This window comes from Diuraphis noxia, unplaced genomic scaffold (assembly GCF_037042655.1).
Source record: "Diuraphis noxia isolate RWA-SAM2 unplaced genomic scaffold, SU_Dnox_SAM2 contig0001, whole genome shotgun sequence".
Lineage (NCBI taxonomy): Eukaryota > Metazoa > Arthropoda > Insecta > Hemiptera > Aphididae > Diuraphis > Diuraphis noxia.
This window is the reverse complement of record NW_028301711.1, coordinates 7,521,195-7,543,682: the sequence shown is the minus strand read 5'-3', so window position 1 is coordinate 7,543,682 and position 22,488 is coordinate 7,521,195. Positions and strand designations below refer to the sequence as shown.

Sequence of the window (22,488 nt, the reverse complement as noted above, 5' to 3'; positions counted from 1 at the left end):
CGTTAGGTTTTCATGGTAATAATTTAAAATACATGTATCAATAGATGACGGTTGACGACTGACAGTCCGTAATACTGAACAGTTGTTATAATTGGGGTGTATTCCCAGTTCGCCGATACCAAATTTTCCAACCCACGATTTGAAGAATTATAGTTCAGTTATAAAAATATATAAATAATAAAATGTAAATTAAAAACATAAAATGGTAATATTACGTAATCATAATTATAATAAAAAGTATAAATATAAATAGTTTACAGTTCAGTTATAAAAATATATAAATAATTAAATGTAAATTAAAAACATAAAATTTTTATTAAAAAATTGGGTGTCGACGAACTGGGCATAAACCATAATTGAATTAAAATCGACTTTTTCGAAACGGAAACCGGAATATTCCTTTCCTTGAATTTCCCTAAGTACACATCTGAGCCTCAGATCCATCGATTTTCGTCTAATTACTATGGCCAATAAACATTAACGGACTTTGATGTATCATTTATGAGAAATACAATCCTATGTGGTGAGGGGGGTGGAGCGACAGCCACGCATATAATATTTCCATGGACCATGGTAATAAAACACCTATATAGAACCGTCTTTGATGTTTCTATTTTACACCTCACCAATGTGACGAAATGGATCAATATTGATCAAAATATAATATATTTTATCATTGTAGACGTCCGTTCCGAATAAAAGAAAAGCTGTTACCGTATATAAGTGTACTGCATATAATATGAGTCAAATGGTGCATATTAATGTTTTATGCGTATCGTGACGTGTGTAAAATATTTTCAATGAAAATTAAAATATAATGCTTTATTTCAATGTTGTTGTACGCGAGTGTGTATGAGACGAACGCACAATATTATCAAGCATCATTTTTTATTTTTTATAAACTATAATAATACTATTATCCCAGTAGCACCCATCATAGACAAGTTAATCTGAACTCAATAGAACGGAATTAATACTAAAGTTCATTATATTTTACCACAGCTCGTTATTATTTTTTGAAATACATTTTTCGATATTTTTAAATTAAGTAGTGTTTAAAATTAATTTTAAACATGTATGTTAAATTTAGACGAAACGATTGTGGAAAAATCAAAATTAATACATCTAAATTGAAATAGTTTTTAATCGTACCTATTCAATATTTGAATAATTTAATTGAAAACAGTAATCGTTTTATAATATTTGGTACCTATAATAAATAATTATCAGTATACTCTTAATAATTACAACTGATATTAATGAATCTGACTTTATCTGGTCTTTTACTATTATAATATTTATGTTTGTTAAATAAATAATGTTTATAAATTATAAAGTATAATATTATAATTTATACCCTACTGCCTTGTAAGTGAAACAAATGTGCGTTACTATAATAATTATACGTTGATTATAAAGATGCGGTAGGCACTCCTCGGGGGTGTCTTTATGTGGTAACTTCAATTTATATCATCCTTTAATAATGAATTTATTAAGATTCTGTTTCTCGAAAGGACCATAATATTTTTAATCACTTAAATTTTGAAGCATTTAAGGAGTGTCACCCTGTCTCAAAACGATTTTATTTTTCAAATGAGAACCATCCTTTTTAAACTTTCTTTTCAAACAATGCCTAACTAGTAGTGTAAATGTCATTAAAATGTTAATTCTAATTATAAGAGTTCTTAAAAAATTATTTTACAAAATAAAAAAAGATATTATAAATTATAATACATTTTTGATCTACCACTTATCAGCTTGAAAAAGATTTCATTAGTTGGTTTCTACTAAAAAATATTAATAGCTTAGAATTAACATTTCTATTATTTTTAGATCATAGTTGCCACGTCATGTTATCTTCTAAAATTAAATTTTAAAATTGTAAAAAGTTAAATAACTAAAAAACTACTCGTTTGAAATCGATTTAAATACATCAACATTTTTAAAAAGTCGTGAGTCTAACAATATAAAACAAATTAGAGTGAAACTTAAAATATTTGATAATGTGGTCCTTAAATGTGCCAAAACATAGCACACATCATATCACATTGAGTGTGAGCATGATTAGTTAATCATTGTGTGTATAAATAACCGAAAATTGAGATAGATATAGAATTAAGTGATAATACAGATTACTGGTTTATAATTAATAATAATAATTATCATAGTAACATGTCGTAATATTAGTATTCCATTAGAATATAATTATTCATTTATTTATTTAGTATTTAGCTTACTGTTTTAAGACAACTATTGTCATAAAAGTAATCAATAAGAAAATTGATTTAATAATTAGCACTCATAATTATCAATAATATTAGGGTTCATACAATTTTTCTTATGTTCATGTATTTTTCTTAGGTACCTACTTACTTTTTTGAACGAGACCTATAAGTCTAGATTTTATATTAAAAATCAGAAAATTTTTCTGAGAATTTAAATATATAAAAATCGAATTCCAAACTATCATTTAATTAACAATTTAGATACTTGTTTATGTTTCTATGAGCCGAGTAGTGGTATTGTTTGTTAATCCAGCATTTTAAATGCTTTTAACTAATTATCAATTAACTATTTGTTTTAAATGCAATTCGTAAAAATTATATCTAATTCATAGAATTGATATTGATGACAAAATTAAAATTTTTTTTCGTTTTTGACAAACCTCGCGTATTCACGTTTTATATCAGACGTGATGTGCATAATATTCGGTCTATCATTTTAATAAACGATTCTTAATAGTCCGTAAGCTCATTGATGTAAGGTTTCTGTACTTTATTGTCTTCAATTTATGTACCATATATACATACATATTGTATATAATATAAATATATATATATATATATATATATATATATATATATATATATATATATAAACACATAAATTTACACTTCTGTAAACACGTCACGAATCGGTCATCGAAACGTTTTTAGAGGAGGTCTCTTTGGCGCCGAGGAAAATACATAATGGAACTTTTCTCTCTTTCTCATTCTCTCACACACACATTCTCTGTTCGAATATCTATATTTATTATTATATATATTCATAAAATATAAATAAATGTATATTTCCTCTTTGGCCATTCGTTTTTCGTAAATAATTGTTTTAATACAAATAACTGAAAGCCATTTCTACAAAGAAAATAAGGTAAAAATGTAAGCCAACGATATAAATATAAATTGCGCAAACAGGCAGTGTGCCTTTTTACAACAAAAATTGATCGGTTGGGTTAGATACTTAGCCATCTCGTCCACACGTGCCTGTGGCGTATTTAGGAATTTTTCATGCAGGGCGTTCAAACACATACATTTCTCAAAATATAGCCTTGCAGACTTTGCACGCCTCTTAAAACCATTCAAGCATTATTCATAATAGGAATAGGAATTCGATGAAACGATTTATTGTTTTTCGATAATATTTTATTACACTGCCGTAAATTGATCAAATTCTGATATCGCCTAACTTATGCCAGTTCATTAACGATTCCATTTGCACAATAATTAGTTTAGTTTTTAATTACACAAAAAATCAAGTTTGAGAATCATTTTAATAATGATTTGAATATCAATTCTTTCACTGTTGGAACTTCAGTGTCGCTACTGCAGTTGACAATGGTAATGCACAAAATGATTTGATCAAAGAATTCGTTCTTTAAAATTCGTCCTTTGCACAGCTCACAGAAATTCACTTTAATCCTAATCGACTTTTGGCATTTGACTCTTCTTCTGCGGTGGACATATTTTTCATTTGCCAAATTCTTAGTACGAAAAAATTTTTATCGAGCTCCGTCTAATGGAAAATAAACTTATACCGACATTTTTCATCAAATGCTTGTAATGCTTCTTCATCAGTATAAGAGTAGAACCAAGCAGTAAACAAACATTCAAATTCAAATGTGACGAGTTAGGGAACAAAAACTATAATCGATTTCCGGTTTTCAATAATAATATTGGTAAAAATAACAGTTCTGAATTTGAAATATTTAAAAATTAAAAATTTCACACTTCTAAAAATATTTGTAGAAAAATATATTTTTTCTTTTAAACTTGGTTACAAATGATTATGAATGATTTTTAATTGCATAATATAGGAAATATCAATAGTAATTCACTATTATCAATCAATGATTTCGAATCACTATTTTTCATGGTTTTATATTAGGTATAAAATGTATACCTAATTTATTAATATTGTTTTTTTTTTTTTTTTGGTGGTAATCATTCATTTAGTATAATTTAAAATAATTATCTTTTTCTATGAGTTTATGGCTACACATTAAGATAATATAACGTACAATCTTTTTTTAAATTTTTTTTTAGCATGAATTTAATATTTAAAAAATAAATAAACTTCATGAAATTTAAAAGTTCTAATAATAATCAATAGAGTACTGATGTAGATGTATATTTTAAAACGGATTTATGGTTTAAAGCACGCGCCTATAACACTTAATCTTGTCTCACCCTTGGGTCGGATTCTACGCTTCGACGATTTTACATCAAAATATTATGGCTGTAATGCAATTTGTATATTTTTTATTTTATCTCGGCAAAATTATAATATTTTTTCACCCGTACACGACTGTAAGCTGTAGCTATCCTGCACCTGACTCTTTGAACATATTATTATTGACAGTATCGCCTAAATAACGTACCACTACACTGACGACCAAGGAAAACGAAACCACTACGGTATCCTTTAATCGACCAATGTTGAAATTTGCGGTATTATAATAATGATAGTCTACCTCGATTAGATAAATGGATTGTGGCCTGTACAACCTAAGTAATTCTGCGTAATATTATTATTATAATACAACGCGCGGACATAATATTGTAATTGTTGCCTTTTCGTGGTGATAACGATATCTGTGTAATTTATTTTGAATAAATTAATTTCGGGACAAGATTTAACTTTTTTTTAACGTGGTCATCGTTACTGCGTGTACATAAAATGATCAATTGGTTTTGGGTTCAAAAACATTATATATGTTCGACATAATATTGCCATTATTTTTATATTGCTAAACTGTATTGGAAGTACATAATATTATAATAAACTTTTTATTGCATGGTAATATTATTTATCGTAATAGAAAAATGTTTTTACCTTAGAGATTTGGCCACAAACATACCGTACCTGTATACATAAATTTAACGTTAAATGTAACTTTAAGTTTAATGTATATTAAAATTTATATATTGAAACGATAAACAGTGTGTTACTGTAAAAGTCTAAAAAGAGGCATATTAATGACGTATGACCTATTTGTGAAATATATTTTCTTTTTTAATATAAAATTCAAATACCCAGTCGAGAGTAGAATGTTATCAGTCATAGGCTATGCATAATCTCAAGTTAAATCATTAAATAAAGTTCAAAATCAAATAATATTATTTTATAGGAACATTTTTGGGGGATTTACCTTATTGCCAAAATTATATTATACTGATGGTGTGAAGAAAATATTAGTTGATGTTATTAGACACTTTGGTAGAAAATTAATTTGATAATCAAAAATATAATATTCAATACATTGATTGATTATAATAATAATGAATTGTATTAATATTTAATTATAGACGATATAACGTATATAGCTTATAGATATAATATTGTAACTATATCATCAGCACGTGAAATTGATTCGATGAAAATGTAGAAAAGGTATTGGTAGTTTATATTCAACGAGAGCAGTTAAAGTTGTACGTGAAAATACTTACTCACGACGGTTAATTTGGCTAGTGGTCAAAAAGTTCGATGGAAATTTGCCAATACTGCCGATAGTTATAACAGTTTTTTCTGATTACCGATGATATACGTTTGTGGGGATATTATTATCGTCTACATAAACACATTTATAAAATATATATTTATGCTAAATATGTGTCAATCCAATAGTAGTTTCAGGTTAATTAAACGAGAATAATTGATTAGGTTCAAATATTGTTTAGTTTAACTTATTTTTAATTTAAAAAGAGATGACTTATTTTGCATCAGAATTTATATTATTGAAATACGTTAAAACAGGATTAGCATTTTTAAATTTTTTTTTAAACCACCTTAAGGCATTTTTCATTATAACGATCAATGATCTTTAACAATACATTTAAGAGGTGTACATAATTATTAAATATTAATATTAATAAATGAATGAATAAATATTTAGTAACTATATACAAAAAACATGTTTGGGTTATCACTCCCAGTGGTGAGGTCCCAGCCTTAGTTTAATAATTTATACAATGTTATATGGTCTTCGGCGTTTGAGATGCCTAATGTCTTGAGAAGTATCAAGTAGTTGAATTTCTGCTGGATTGGTGTGTTTATCTAGTCTTTTCTCGTGTTTTCTGGCAAACTTGGTAATCTCGTCCTGCACGGAAGTCATCATCAAATCTCGGTGAATAATGTAATTTCTATCGTAATGGTATGCTGCGACAATAGTACGGAGAGCAATGTTTTGGCAACGTTGGATAATCTCAATATTGGACTTATTGGCACAGCCCCACAGATGTATTCCATAGGTCCATATTGGTTTAATTATCGTTACATACAAAATACGTTTGCATGTGAGATCTAATTCGGAGTGTCTACCGATCAGCCACTAAACTTTCCTAATTTTTAGTTTAATTTTCAGTTTTTTCTCGGGAACATGATGTTTCCAATTTAATCGTGAATTGAGGTGCATTCCTAGGTATTTTGCAGAATCGTTCTGTAGAATAATCTGCTGGTCCAGCCATACTGGGTAGTATACACTTTTACGCAAAGTATAATTTACGTATACCGATTTGTTACTGTTAATTTTGATTTTCCAACGCTAAGCCCAATCAGAGACGTTGTTAAGTGTTCGTTGAAGTTGATCAGTCGCAGTCTGCTGGTCTTCATCAGTTGCCAGTATTGCTGTATCATCGGCAATCATAGCTGTCATTGAGTAGTTGGTAGTTGGAATGTCAGCTGTGCAAACTAAATACAAAATAGGTAATGAGACTACCATCATACCATTGCAACACTTTTTCCAAAAAATTGACGTTCGAACTCATTCATAATGACTAATGAGTCATTACGGTCGTTCAGTCTCTATTGATATACCTACTACAAAAGAAAATCAACTCGTACATACATTTTAATTCCTCGAGAAGTCTCGTGAATCAACTTACTTACAGTTACTGCGAATGAGTATATATACTTTTTCAAAACGCATCTTATTTCGTGTTTTTTTATTTTTATTATTTCGTTGATAAATTTTAAAAAAATTAATAAATTGAGATCGATAAATTCTCATAAGTTTTGAGTTTTTGTTGATTTCTGTTCATAAAATGCTCCAAATAATTGTTTACCAACAAAATCTAAATTAATTTATTTTAATTTATTTTTATTAGTATTATTATCAAAATTTGTTGTCAAAATATAATGCACACAAGAAATTTTTAGTTTTTAACAGTTTTTAAATGGTTATAATTTCACCCCCCCCCCTAAATTACAACTTTTATAAAATATGAACTTACTATATTATTTTGTCAGTAGAGTTTTTCACAACAAATAAACACTCAATAGTTTTGAATAAAAAAATATATTTATTTGACCAAAAATTGTTTTTAACTCATCTTTTTTAAAGTTTATTTCAATATTTAATTTTCGAATATTTGTAGTAGTTACTAGACTTTATAATTACTCTTGTTGAATTATTATACAAGATTTATATTTCATAATAGTTATACGTTCTAATAATTAATTAATAAGAGTGACGTGCATAGACATTTAATTATTTTATGTTTAGTTGAATTGTAGAAAACTTGAAAGCTATAATATATCTAAACACATATTTAAATGCCATTTATTATATTATTATATGACTGAATCAGTTACAAATATATAACTTAAACTTTTTATAAGCTATAAAAGGACAAATAAGAACAGTAAACATTGATGGTAAAAACTAAGTTTTGTCAAAAACAATAATATATTATATTATTTTTGTTTATATTAATCATCAATTATAATTGTTTTTTTTATATACCCATACGAGAAAAATAAGATGAATTTGAGTTTATTATATTTTTAAACGTTATTGAAAGGAATAATATTATTAAAGTTCTAAAATATAATGAAATGTGTCAACTTTAAATTCAAAACTATTTTCTAATAAACCACAGCTGACACTTGCTCGAGCTAAGAATGTGATAAAAATATTTTTTACACACGTACACAATATCGCATAAAACATAATTATTTGTATAAAAATGAGAAACAAGCATCTTGAAATATATTATTCTCTTTAAATCGATTCAAAATTTCATCAGTGATGTTAAGTTAATAGAACTACACCAAACCGATACTGAAATATGTTCATCATTATTTTTTTAAAGTATTATAATTAGATGATCCGTTGTTAGAATTATATTAGAGCCTTTAACTTTTATAATGTCGTTATTGAATTTAAAAAAAAATATATATATATATTAAATTTTATATTATATATTTATTGGAGACATGTAAAATAAAGCAATTTCATACTACTTACTCAAGAAAGAATAACCAAAAAATATTATTATTTTTTTTTTTAAAGACAGCAGGAGTACATTTTTATTATAATTAAAACATGTTAGAACTTTTAAGAATTATATTTTGTCAATGTTACCATCTAGTTCAATGCTCTGAAAATATAATATTATTTAAAAATATTAAACAACTACGTTTTGGATTATTCTATTTCAATTTTTAGAATTGAAATACTTTACACTCGAAATCTTGTAAACAATATGATTATTGTGTATGTATTTAACTGCAAACAGGTTAGTTATAAATGTTGTACAACAATACATTTACGAAATTGAAATTCAATCGACTGTTTTGACCACGTTTTTCTGGACGATATATTATTATTATATTTATTGTTGAGCTACAAATATTATTATACTTTTCGTTGTGCGCGCATTTTAAATTGAAAAACTCCAAGTTTGTGAACTCCTACTTCGAGACTGGATGCAGGCAGTAATACGAACAGCTCGTATCTATTAATTTACATGCGATAATATGATGCGTATCCTAATATAATGGTTGCACCTGGGAATGAGAAAAAAATCGATTTAATTATAACTAGAAAAGTTTGCCACCATCACCACTTTATCGTTGCCGCAAACATTGTTTCTTAAGAAGCGGCATCATCCTAACTCATATTTTGGTGATATTGAGTTGGTAACTCTGTTTTATTTATAACTGTCAGTCTCAGATTTTGGTTTAAATAAGTAGACAAGGTGCTGAAAGATAAAAATACAATACAGTATATCATCTTAAATTGTAAGACAACGACAACGCATCTATATATTTCGTGCAAATTTTTATATTTCAGATTTTTGCAAGTTTGAATCAGGCTAGATTTTATAAAAATATATGATTCATTACAATTCCGTAGTTTTATCTATGAATAATACTTGACAGAAACTTCTTATTTATTCCATATTCGGACTAGACCGAACTTCATACATCTAAGTCTATTAAGGTTTTGAAATACTATATTTGAGCCTTTGGGGTTCTGAATTGTAATAATATTATTATCAAACCATGAAAAACATTATATTTCCTTAAAATTATGGTTAAAGTTTTGTTAAACATAATAAGAAATATAAATTGATTATACGCAAAAAAAATTGATGATTTGACAAATCAAAATGTATTTCAAGAAATAACAATTTACGAAATTTCAAAACCCTAGTTGAGATAGGTTATGTTGTGTTATCGACTTGTATAAGATAGACAATGTTGTGTGTGATGCACAATAGACCTAAATAGTGTGACGTCACAATTTGCTATGATAACATGCATGGTTCCAAACAAACTGTTATCACAAATTTCCCCATAAGATATGCACGGCAACTTTGCACCAACACTTTCAACATATATTTTAGTTCTTAAAAACACTTTCTTAGTCCTTTTGTCTATCCTGTTGATTAGAACACGTTTTTAAATTATATATTTTCTCGTTTCATAAGGTGTAACCGAGCGAAAATGTCTTCTGCTTTCAAGTTCCATAGAATAGTTGAATTTATTAACGATTCTAAACTTTTGGCCAAAGGGTAGAATCATTTTGAAAGTGGTAATGTTCTTACCTGTAATTTTGTTCTGGGCGTTTTAACTGGTAGTGCTCATTCTAGCATGAAAAAAAAAATTAATCATGTTGAGGTAATTTATACAAATACCTAATTAAAAAAATCTTTTAAATTTAGATTGATTCAAAGTACTTTTACATTTTAGATCCACCCTAATAATGAAATTATTGACTTTGCTAAGTATACTTGTGCTGTGGGACAAACTAATGCAAACACATGGCAGCATTGACAGCCTTATTGTTGCATGCTCATAAAAACATATCCGTTACCGATAAAGAATGTGCCTGGCGCAAACAAAAATCTACTGATGATGATAGGGTTTGTACTACAGATGAACTTTATCCTGATAAAAGCAACTCTGTTATTAAAAAAACCAACGCTGATATTAAGCAGATATGCTTTGAAAAACTTAAGTACAGTGATCACATAGTAGGATTTACTTGGTTACTTACTCCAGAACTTCCAGGTTCTGGAGTAAGCAACCAAGTAATTCTCTTCAAAATGTTTTAAGTTTACTACCTTTAGAATCGGTACTTTTTTCTAAAGAATTTAGAAAAACGATGGATAAAAAACAATTTTTGAACAACTATTTCAACCTTGATTTCAAACAAATTGAAGAAATAGCTGCTCAAACTGTAGGACAGTCAGAAAATATCAAGTGGTCTTTTTACAGACAGTACAGGATCACTGCAAGTAACTTTTTAAAAGTGTTAAAGAGTGTTAAAAGAAGCAAGTAGGAAGTTATAACCTAGAATCTTATAGGTCTGTACAGTGGGGCGAAAATCATGAGAAGTTAGCCCTTAAAGAATTTGAGGAAAAATTAAATATTCATGTTCAGCCCACGGGAATATGGCTTCACACATCAGGTCTCATAGGAGCCAGTCCCGATGGATTGGCTGTAATAAATGGCAAACAATACTGCATTGAAATAATAGTCCTTTTAAATTCCGTAACCAAGTCCTAGAACAATGTTTAATAGAGCACACAGATTCTATTTTAAAATTAAATTCCAATGAAAAGATATATGAATTAAATAGTGATCATGAATACTACAGCCAAATACAAGAACAAATATTTATGACGAAATCTGTTGGTTGTATTCTAATTGTATGGGCAACTAAAAGTATGGTTGCTATCCAAATCGAAGCAAATAATGACTGGAAAAACAATTTTGATATTTTATTAGATTTTTATCATAAACAGTATGCACCTTGGTTGCTAAAATAATATAATAATATAAATTGCATTAAATATTATACCACACATATTAAATTTAACAAAAGATGACAGCTGCTTATTAAAAACATTATTACAGATTAAAAAATATACATTAATTTACTTCAAAATTATTAAAAACTATTATTATTATATAGGTTATGCTTTAAGTAAAAAAAAATATAAGTATTCTCAACTTAATTTGGAGGTTTATAAATATAAATTAAACATCAGCATGTTCTGTAGCTGATACAGTGAATAAACTTTCTACTTCTTTAATAAGTGGATTTTGAAAATTAACCAAAGATTCACAAAGTTGATACACAATGGATGATTTTTTGAACAAAGATTTTGGAATATGACTCCACATTTTGAATCCTTTTAATCGACTAATAGCTCCTTCTACGTGAATCCTAGTACGGGCAATACTTTTTGTTTTTTCAACTTCACTAGGTGTAAACTGTGAAGAAGTAAGAAATGGAGGGATGTTGGAATGAGGACACCCCATCAGGTAAAATGTCTGATATAAGAAATCCTTTGTCTACCAATATTAGATCACCCGACTCAAGTAAACTTAAAATTCCACAATGACTCACAATTTTCTTATCAGAAGTTGACCCTGGGTACAATTTGCTGATAAATGTAACAACTCCATTAGGTGTAACTCCGATAAGCCCTTTCAATGTATTTTTGTATTTGTATGAACTAAAAGTAGCTGTTTGGTGATGCAATTGATGAGGAATGTCTCAGGCTACTTCTGTACAGTCTATAGTCATCCTACAATTTTGGAAGCTTGCATAACAATTTGGCAGACAAAGTCTGTTTTTGGATTGAGAAGGCACAGTTTCCATTATTGAATAATATTTCATGAAGTAGATTATAAATTTCAGAATAATATTACTAACGGTCGATTCACTTGTATTGAATCTAATAGCTAGATCTTTGTTAACCAAATTTAATCTTAATTTAAGAAAAGTGATTAAAATTTGATCTTAAATTGAAAAACATTCCACTTTCCAACCATTATAGTATTCAAATTCTACAACTTCACATAAGTGAACAATAATGTCAAACATCTCTTTAGAAATACCAGTATAAAAAGTAAAAATATCCTCATTTTTACAGATAGAATGATAGCCAAATTTCTGATTTTTTAACTGCTGGTTTTCTATTTCTAAACTTTCAATTTTTTGATTCAAGAAATATATTTCAGCGTCAGCTAGTACATTATTATAATATGTATTTGATACATTTGCATCACCATCACAATTAACATCATTGTCATTGTTCATTTTATTACTCAAAAAAATCTTCCTTTTCCTATTAACACAAATATTTTTCATGTTCAAAAAGAAAAATCTTAAACATAAATTGATGATATAACACTGATTTGAACAGATAAATTAATAAATATACATAAATGAATTTATAAATGTAGATGATTTATTTATTTATCTATTTAAATCAGTGTTATATAATCAATTTATAGAAAAAAATTAAGGTACAGGAGATGATCACTTGACACTTCAGGAAAAGGAACATGCAAAAATACATATGGTTTTCAAGTGAGTTATGGGATATAAACTGACAATATTCTATCGAAATTAGAGAATGAAAATTTGCCATGCCGCACATGTGTAAGACAGAGACAGCATATGCGGGTGCGATGTCTTCTTAAATTATGATAATATATAGAACATTGTGTAGGTATGAGTTTATGAAATTTATAGTTACCTAACCTATTAATGGTTGGTCATGTTTATGAGGTATAGTGTAAACTATTGCTATCCAATACAAGAATACCTTTTTATTTTTTCTGGAGACCTAAAATCCATAATAGTATTTTCATTCTGGTCAAAAATTGATGTACCATTTTCTTTCAATTTATCTTTGAAATTACAAGAACATAATCTCCTATTAGCGGTTGGTGTGGAATCATGGAATCAGCTCTCCTTAAATACATTTTACTGTTATAAGTTTTAAGTAGGTACACATACCTAGTTGTCCTATTTAAAATTTATCATTAATAATTTATAGTTAAATCTAATGACAAAATTATCTAAACTTTTAATGATTCAACTGTTATGTAATACATTTAGAAACTGTGTAAAATAATTTATAGGTATATTAACTATTTAACTATTAGGTATTTAATATATCTATTGTATTGGTATATTACTTAATTCAATACTTAACCATAGACATATTAAGAATGTCTATGTACTTAACCTACCTAATAACACTTTCCCAAGCACTAAGTTCTTTTTTGTTCGAATGGAAATCTAAAAAATGAACATTTGTCCTTCATTGAGTTATGGGAGCATAACGGTGCCCAACAATGAACCATAATTCTGGAACTTAAATTTTATTGATAAATTTAAATAAAGGTTTTAAAATTATGAGAGAAATTCAATTTTTATAATAGTATGTAGGTCAATAAACATGACTCAGATTGCCAAACTCAATTATCGTCAATCCAAAACGATTTAAGTGTATGGTATGTACACATTTAAATATTAACGTGTACTAAATTAATAAAAGAATTCGAATGCTAAAAAAAAATCATTTTCTTAGACAAATCTTAAATTCAAAATTGTAAAGAAAAATACTAATGTAATTCTTATGGACGAAAACTGTGATAACGGATTGTTTGGAACTAAGCGCGTTATCAATCAAGGATGTGACGTCATTACTATTTAGGTCTATAGCTTGAATTTTAGTTTGAATTATAGTATTAAATACACTTAGCTTTATTATTTGTGTAACATCGCAGGCTAATTACATTGAATTGACACAACAATATCTACCAATCTCCAATATTTCTATTAATATATTGTTTTTTAGTTAAAATTACAAGAACAAAATAAACTACTTAAAATAAAAATGTTAAAACAATAATAATATGTGTATAAACTGCATAATATGCATAGAAACAGATTTTTTTATCCTATTTAAAATTGATAAAAATGCAGAGATAGGTTGTTGTCACTTCCTACGCGATTATATTGAACATAATTATTCACTTAACTCTTGGTCCTGTTACCAAATATTACTGCTATACGTTAACCATTATTATTGACAAAAGCTCACTTAATGTGACGTTAGCGTTAAAATATGTGTCACGAATCTCATCACATATGATGTGACAATTAAGCTTCTGAATAGGTACGTATTGATAGTGTTTAATATTTCTTCTCTCTCACTTTACGAATAAAAATCAATTCTATACAGAATTAAAAAATCGAAAACTTAAAATGAATATGATGCGAAATTGCTTAATTCAACATATTAAGTAGGGAACCATATTTTTTTCATTTTAACATGAATATTCATAATATTTTCTAACAATAATTTATATTTTTATTTAATTGCCTATGCATAGATTCAGTGTGAAACTGAAAAATCATTAAAAATATTTTTAAGTATATGGTTCCAGATCGATCCCTTCAGATCTAGTCCAAGGAAACCTTTCTACTTAAAGTACCTTGTTAAACCTCAGAAATCACATGCATCCATTCCAATTAATTTTCTTGAATTTAACTTCTCAACAATGTTACGATTTTTCTTTACTATTAGTCGTACAATTTAAATATTTCATGAAAATTTTATAAATTAGTGTCCAAAAAATAGCGATATAAACTACGAACACTTACATAATTATAAAATTGGTTTTGTACTACAACATACATGATAAATACCAATTCTAAATATTTTTCAAATACATTTCTTCGAAAGTAGACCCGATACTATTTAGAGAGCTTTTTTCAAATACCTCTTTTATTAATATTAAAAAAAAAAAATACTTTTTTTAGTATCACAATATATTTTACTTGTGTTTTCTTAGAAAATATTACAATAATACTCGCATTGTAGATTTAAAACAAATTTACATTACTTTATTGCAATTTTATCATTCGAATCTTTTTTTTCGTTTCAGTTAAACGTAGAATAATTTTTTACTATAGATAAATTTACGAATTAATTTTATAGGTAAAGTAATGCAAACATTATAAAAAAAAATCAAGAACTTATTTAAAACAATGGTCTTAGTATTGTGTTAATAGTGTCTATTTTTATTGATTTTTTTATCATTATATATATTTAATAGTCATTATTTTTTTCCCTTATAAAACCCAGTAGTTACAATGTCATGTTTTCACATCTTACTATTGTATAAAACATACTATTAAATATGTATAAAAAAAAATATCAAATGAAAAAGCATCTCTTAATAATTTTTACCTGTTCCCTTTTAATTGTAATTATTAGTAAGCAGAGTATATAATTTGAAAAATTACCTGAAAAGTGTCAACATACCTTCATTAGACATATAATTATAAGATCAGTAATACAATTTCCGGTAAAGCACGATTGAGCATAAAACGATTGAGCATATACCTTTTTAGCAACACGATTGAGCATAGAATATTTTATGCGATGTTGCCACATTCATGTTGCCAAAATTTTGTAATTTATTATTTTGACGTATTATTATTAAACACGATTATTATGATATCAGATGCGAGCAATGAGCCGAGTCCAACTTTATCGACAATATTATCGATTAATAAATTAGGTCCGGAGCAATAAATTTCTACGGCGTTTTAAACATTTATAGTATTGGGGAAAATATAAGATAATTAAGATACGATTCCAAAATTATTATATATATTAAATTTTGACTATAAAATTGTGTTATTTTTTTGGCATATTATATTTTAAATTATTATAATTATTTGAATAAATATTTTTAAATTTAAATTATTTATTTTTACTTTTTTTAAACTGAAAATGGCAACGTTGCAGAGTTTTTTATGCTCAATCGTGTAAGTTTTCTTTTGTATTTTAATTTCCTTTGATACGCCGACAATTTTGCTCAATCGTGTCGCAAAAAAGGTGTTTTATGCTCAATCGTGTTTCAGCCACAATTTCGATGTCTATTATTAATTGCAGAACCTTTTACCAATCATTTTTATTGTTACAATCTTTCTTTTAAATGTATAATGTGATTCATCGTTATTCTTTTTTTTATCACTTTATTTATATTGAGCTGAGTAGATATTCATTATGCGTGACTGATATTTTTTTATTCACATGTTATCATAGTTGGATTATTTATTGAAATGCATATTATACAACTGCAAAAATAAAATAAAATATTTTTTTGAAAATTACACCTGATGACCGTCGTACTGCATGTAGTGAAATTGCCTATCCAAGTCGCCGTGTTAGCCTAATGATATTATGTTTTTATTATTGAAATGTATAGACAATAAAAATAAATAATTTTTATGAAATACCAGATAAATTACGCAACGCTGATGCAATTAATATCTAGAAAAAATCTAAAAAGTCACTTCGAAAACATGCATCGAGTAGATTTAATATTTGTATAATATGTGGTCCACAAATCATAAGATTCAAATAGTTTTTTTTTTTAATCATTGATATTAATTGGTACAAAAAATCAATCATATACTGTGGTTGAAAAAAAATATAAAAATATATTTTGCATTTATAGCTTAGCAGATATCACTCATTTTAATTAAATTAATAACTAACTTAATTAATTTCCCACTGTAATTTTTCAACTTTCAAAAATTTTCTAAACGCTTAATCACAGAAATCGTCAATGCATTAATAATTTGATTACAGTTAGACTAATTTCCATCATACTCGCACGTGATCTATGAATTGAAACAGGTTGTTTGTCTTTTGATTGGTTTAATCATAATAATATGAAATTTATTTGGTATTGAATGATAATAATATTATCGTTATCGTTTAATTGTTGCACACTCGTCACCATAACAATTGAACGTGTATATAACTCAAGAAAATTAGTATATAAATATTCATGATCACTAGGAGATCGAAGCAAACAGTATATTTATGTTGTATTACGTTTTAAGTAATGTGCAATTTTAATAAACTTTTGCGAGAAATTATTCAATATATAGAATGTTTGGTAATTTTACATTTTTTTCTTCAAATGTTGTGTCAAAAACTGAATAAAGGTCATAAGATTATTGCTTGAAATTACAATAACTAACCAACCTCAAATTGTACTTATGTTTTAATGTTTTATTCTGTTTTTAGTTGAGAAATATTCAGCAAAAATGTCAACGGTTCTTATCATACAAACAAATGTAAAATTACATACAAATCAAATTATGCTAAAAATTCTCCTAGTAATAGAATAATACAATAAATTGGCCAATAAATTGAATATTGATTAATTTATCTCGCTAACCACCAAACTTCCACTTATCGAAAACTTATTTAAATATTATTTTCAATATTTCAAAACGATATAACTGTCTATTTATCTTCATGTTTTTCATTTATAATTTTTATTTTTATGAACAATTGTTTTTAAAATTACAATTTATGCATTTGGATCAGGCCCATTAAAAATTGTATGCATAAGTTATTTATTTCAAGTCATCAAATCACATCTTCATAAACATATTAAGTCATGTGGTTTTGAGTGTTAAACCTAAATGAATAATTGTTTTTGATTAATAACCAATAACCATAATATTTTTTAATTGAGAACACAGCCCATAATTCTTATTAAGTATTTAAATATTGTATTAAAAAAAAACACGTGATTAGTGAGAAGTAGAATATAGTTGATTAAATTAGAAATAAAAACACACAAGGTGATATTTTTAAAAAAACTTAGAATATTTTCCAAAAAAAATCACAAGAGTTTATTACCATTATTTATTGTTTATTAATTTCTTCTTATTATTATTATTATTCTTGTCTACTCATCTTTACAGAGGTGGGACATTTAATGAAAATAATTAACTCAAGTTAAGTTAAGTTAGAGGACACATAATTTATAAGTTAAAAGTTAACAATAATTGACAAATTATTAATTTAAGTCCATAATTTTTAAGTTAAAATGAAAAAAAAATATTAACTTAATTCAGTTTAAAAAAATTAATTTAATTTTTTTTATATTAATATGAGAATCACATAAATAAAAGATAGAATCTATTTTATCTTGTAAAATATATCAATATGTAAAATTATTTTATGATGAAAAGATTAGAAATGTTAGTTTTATTATAGCATTAGATTATTTTTATTTTATATTAATATTTACATATAAACGAAAAGTTTCCAAATATTTTTAACGTTGTGTATTATTTTTAAATCAACTGATAAAAGCAATGCATTTTAAATGTTCAATTAATTAATTTAGTTAAATTTTAAATTTGATCAGAAGATAGATTCACTAGTTAATGCCCACTTTAGATTTAATTGGTACAGATAAATTTAAAAAACTTTCTTTCTTTTATCTCCATTTTGAGCTACTGATTCCTTTTTGATTTTATCAATACCTCTTGCTTTGGTCTTAACGTTAGTCCTTCCCCCCTGAAGATCCTGTTTATGACATAATTTGTAACTTATTATGTAACCACCGAGCCAGATCCTCAGTGTCTTGCGTTAGATGCTGGTTATTATGTAAGACTTTTCGAAAATCTTTTATACTTCTGTGTTTTAATAAAATTTTATATAAGTTTAATTTTTTTTTTTTTTGTCGATCTACATTTCTAATTAAATTTCTTTCCATAATTTTTTCTCATATTTTCTTCCTTGAATATGGGCCTCGTTTCTTGTGGGAACATTATCGATGATCCTGCTGAAAAAAATGCGACCGTTAAATCAATTTATTTTTTGATAATACTTATAGGTTCAATAGTTTATCTCGATGCTTAAGAGTGCATATAACTTTTCCCACAGGAATTCGATTTGAAATAATGTCTTTTTGATTGAAATTTAAACTACTTATGCGGAGACCTAAATATTTAACATTAACCTTTCTTCCATCATAATATAGTATACGCCAATTCGTAGCCTAAAAGCTGTATCATGTCTATTCATGGAGACATGGATGTATTTTGTCATTAATGATTAGATCCATTTTTTTTGCATTTCATATTCACATCCTACTCAACAAACCGGTGTAATATAAGTGAATACGATTTTATATAAAAATATCGATTTGTCACAATATGACTTAACTACTTAACTCTATAGTTATTAAATTTCATCACAACAGTACAGGATGATTAATCAAGTATGTTAACACCCATTTTTCATTTTAAAATAAAAATAATCATAATGATTAAATTGCTGTCAATTATGAGTTTTTTTTTAAGTATAAGAACTGTGTTTTAAATTAATTTAATTTTTATGGTTTTTAAAAGTATTTATTTTATGGCGATACTAGTCTAAAAATATTTCATTATATTATAATGCTAGTCTTCTGAGTTTATAACACATATTTTTGTAATATAAGCCCACCAAAATCCTTGCCCTTGTCATTAGATAATAATTTTTAATAATTTATAGTTTTCCAAAAATTCAGAAACCGAACCACATCTGATTTTTAACGAAAACACGAGAGCATCGATGGTTAGCGTGAATCACCATGTACCGTGCGTTAGGAAACACAACTCGCAACTAAAATACGTAATATTAATTCATAAAATAATATGCATACACACGTAGGCAGATAGGTATATTAAATTACAACCATTTCAGCGAACATTTTCACTTTTCAACAAACTCTTACTGTAGTATGCGCCATGTATACTAGGTCTTGACACACAATTGGTGAAACATATTTATGCACACAGTCATACATTTTGCATTTTATACGATATCATAAATTTATTAAGGGTAGGTACTATATTATTATTTCCGGTGGCCTGTAGTTATGAATCACTGTACTATTTCACTACAACTATTCGTTATAATATTAGTACTGTACACAACTCCGTTGATATGTGATAAATAATAATATCAACATACTTTTTTTTTTATTATTATTATATTTGTTTTTATTCGAATACATTTTTATAATAACAGAAAACCACAAACGCCTCTATAAAACCATATTTTTCGTAGAGTGAATAATAATAACAACAATAGGAATAATAATACATGACGTATGGTCATTATGGGTTAGGTAGCTTATAATATATAATTATACTTTATTATTTGGTACTATTCGACTTATCTGATCGAACAAAAACAACGACGTATTTCCGTCAAAATAATAATGCGTTTTGCTCTCGTTCTGTTTAGTTATTATTATTATTATTATTATCATCATTACCATCGTAGTTATTAGACACGCGTTAATATGCGCGTCGAGCGAGAGTTGAATGGAACTACAATAGTGGATGACATTTCGGTAGAACTTCCGAAAAAGTTTGGAATTACCTACACGACTGTTTTTATTTAGAAACGGTCAAACGAATTTCCATAACTACACCACCCACAACCCATTTAATTAGCGACTTAAATATTTTTAGTAACAATAACGTAGGGGGCGAGTAATTGTACATTCACAAACGTTTAACAAGGTTTCAAGGTTTTTTGACGACGAAAACAGGTATTAGGTGCAGTAATACACGATTTCTCTTAATCACGATATAAATAAAACGATACTTAAATAGCGATAAATAGTTTTCTGACGATAACGAATGTATTGTGGGTTTTATTACCCTAAACGATAATATAATCGTAAATTATTTATTTTTTTTGTGTTATTATTTTTAATTGAAAATATGAATTTCGATTCAGGAATTATGTTCCACTTAAAACACGAAATGTTTTTAAATTAATTTTATTACACTTATGGTATAATTGAATCGGCTTTACACGATGTTCCTTATTGAGGTGTAAATGATCTACTCCATAATAATATTGTCCGAAAACATTTGTAGGATTTTGAAAAACACTGAATAACCTGTATCGAAAATGTATTACCATGTGAAATTTAACAAATTTAATTACTTATTAAACAATAACGTGTACAATTCAAAAATATTTTTATATTACAAAAGTTTGTTACGTCCTACATAAAAATAAAAAACAAAAATTACTTTCATAATACATTTTTTTCGTATCGATCAAAAATCTTTAATTAGTCGAATCATCCTTGGGTTGCATTATCTCCACCATTATTTTTAATCGATGAGCAATTGTCCTTTTCAAAACAAAATACAATTAATACACAATATTTTATTAATAAGCTACAATTTATTATTGTTAGTATAAAAAATAGAAAAACTAAGAAAATGTTCGTTCAAATTTCAATTACGACACTTCAACATTTTCAAAATTCTTGTAGCTTACCCATTTATCACTTCAGGTAGGGGTCCTTCACAATAATATTATCGTGAATGTCATAATATTTTGCATATAACTACTATTTACAAAGACCATCGTCGATCGACTGTCACCGCAATAATGAGGTTTGAAATAAAATAAGATGGAACACGATGATATACCTATATTGTTATTGAAATCGTCAACATAATCAGCATAACATTTACACCTCTCATCAGGATAGTATGTTAATTTTATTTTTTTTTATCTCATATATATTCGTTTAACGTTCCATAACAATAATAATAAAACGATACACGTTAAGGTACCACACTTCGTTCACACCTCAGATGTGGTCGCAAATGCATTAGAACGAAATTAATTCGATCGGTTTTCGAACGAAAACCATTATTTGTAGTATTTTATATACGTATATGTACATCCAAGTTTATCCTCACGCATCTCGTTTAAGTGCCATTTCGATCGAACGATTTTCGGCTACATTTATTACTTGAAAAACGGTGTCATTCCCGTACTCGGCTGCAGCAGTATAATAATATACTTATCGTAAGAGATAAAGCATACACTTGCGTTTGTCCCATACCGCCCACCAATAGTTTGTGATTTGTTTTAATGACCCGTAGCTCTGAGAAAACGACATTGTGCAAACTTTGCGTTCAAACAGCCTTTTCCCGACAGACGGATATTTGCATTTTTTTATGAACGACTACTGCTGCTCGAGAAGCTTTGAATAAAATAGCCATGCATTAAACAATTTCAAAAATTATTTTTAACGTTTTGGTCAAGAGTTAATATTTATTTTATCACATATTTGAGAAGTTAGCGAGAACAAAAGGTTCTAATGTTTCACATTAGACTTGATTTGGTTACTTAAACCTGAGAAAATGTTTCATATTTAAAATCGTATGACATGATTTAAAAATAAAATTTTAAATCAAAATCAATTCGCGTTGTGAGTAGTTAAATTTCTAAACGAAAAAACAATAGAAATCAGATTGCACTATAA

General features: G+C 27.0%; 1 protein-coding gene and 1 pseudogene across 2 annotated transcripts in view; one reads left to right on the top strand and one right to left on the bottom strand.

Annotated features, from left to right (window-relative positions):
- Syt7 (Synaptotagmin 7) overlaps window positions 1-22,488 on the top strand; it is a 242,147-nt gene that overhangs the window by 88,032 nt on the left and 131,627 nt on the right. The gene's annotated exons all lie outside the window — the stretch shown is intronic.
- On the bottom strand, window positions 11,548-12,400 carry LOC149059390 (uncharacterized; annotated as a pseudogene).